The sequence below is a fragment of the Tachyglossus aculeatus genome, unplaced genomic scaffold, assembly GCF_015852505.1.
Source record: "Tachyglossus aculeatus isolate mTacAcu1 unplaced genomic scaffold, mTacAcu1.pri scaffold_108_arrow_ctg1, whole genome shotgun sequence".
Lineage (NCBI taxonomy): Eukaryota > Metazoa > Chordata > Mammalia > Monotremata > Tachyglossidae > Tachyglossus > Tachyglossus aculeatus.
In genome coordinates, this window is record NW_024044845.1 from 1,020,075 (window position 1) to 1,021,685 (window position 1,611).

Sequence of the window (1,611 nt, forward strand, 5' to 3'; positions counted from 1 at the left end):
AAGCACTTAGTACAGTGTTCTGTCCACAGTAAAAGATCAACAAACCTCATTGATTGATTGATTGATTTGCAGGCCCCTGCTCTATCCACTAGGTCATGGTGCTTCTCTTGTGGGCAGCGATTATGTCTACCAATTCACTTGTATTGTATCCTCCTGAGTGTTTAGTACAGTGCTCTGCACATAGTAAGTGATCAGCAAATACGATTCTTTAATTGTTGTCCATACTCACATGCTAGAGCTCCAAGAAGATGGATCATAGGGCACAGAATCAGAGAAAACATTCTAGAGACCATGGAGAACTCTTCGGATCAGAGGAATTCCCAGGGAGAATGTTTTTGGGAAGAAAATGCTGTTTGACTGAATTTGCTCTCTTCGTAGTTATTTCTAACTGGGTTTTGTTGCAGATGTATTTCCCCTCTGCTCAACCAAAGTGAACTTATGGGGAAGAGAAACAATGTGACAGAATTTGTTTATTTTCTTGGGAATTTCGCAGAACCAGGTGTTACAGAGAATTGTTTTTTCCCTCTTTGCCCCCCTCTACACGGTATCATTGTTGGGAAATCTCTTCATAATAATAACCATCAACATCAGCCCTCGCCTCGCCTCCCCCATGTACTTCTTCCTCAGCTACCTCTCCTTTCTCGACATCTGCTATTCTACCACCATCACCCCAAAGATGATGGCCGACCTATTTGCTGAGAGAAAAACCATCTCCTTCAGCAGTTGTATGACTCAGCTGTTTGCTGTGCACTTCTATGGCTGCACGGGAATCTTCTTCCTCATAATGATAGCCTACAACTGGTGTGTGACCGTCTGTGGACCTTTGCGCTACCCGACCATCATGAGCTGGCGGGTGTGTCAAATCATGGTGACCGCCCTCTGGGGCGGTGCATTTCTACACTCCATCGTTCAAACCCTTCCCATCATCCAGTTTCCCTTCTGCTGCCCTAGTGTGCCAGACGACTACTTCTGCAATGTGCATCCCTTGCTGAAACTTGCCTGTGCTGACACCTCTGTGGTGGGCCTGATGGTGGTGGCCAACAGTGGGATGATCTCTCTGGTAGCCTTCTTCATTCTGGCGATCTCCTACGCCATCATCTTGTTCACCCTGAGGACCCAATCACCTGAGGCTAGGCAGAAAATGCTCTCGACCTGTGGGGCTCACATGCCACCATCTACCTATGCTTTGGCCCCTGTCTCTTCATGTACATTCATCCCTCTCGCACCCTATTGGTGGATAAGATGGTTATTTAACACCGTTATACCACCGATGCTGAATCCCCTCATTTACACCCTGAGGAATGACGCTGAGATGAAAGGCTCCATGAGGGAATTGTGGAGGTGAAGGCTGTCCTCGGGAGGAAAATTAACACTGTGGTCAGCGTGGGGTTTCTGCATCATCAGTGCTATTTTTCAAGTGCTTACTGTGAGCAGAATACTGTAGCAGAGTGGCCTAGTGGAGTCAGAAAGACCTGGGTTCTAATCCTGACACTACCATTTGACTACAGTTTGACCTGGGGCAAATCACTTCACTTCTCTGTGTCTCAGTTGCCTCATTTGTAAAATGGGGCTCAAGACAGGGCCTGTGCTCAACCTGATTAGATTGTCTCT

General features: G+C 47.0%; 1 pseudogene; it reads left to right on the forward strand.

The window, feature by feature from the left end:
* The first annotated feature begins 438 nt into the window (after window positions 1-438).
* On the forward strand, window positions 439-1,345 carry LOC119922534 (annotated as a pseudogene).
* Window positions 1,346-1,611: the final 266 nt, after the last annotated feature.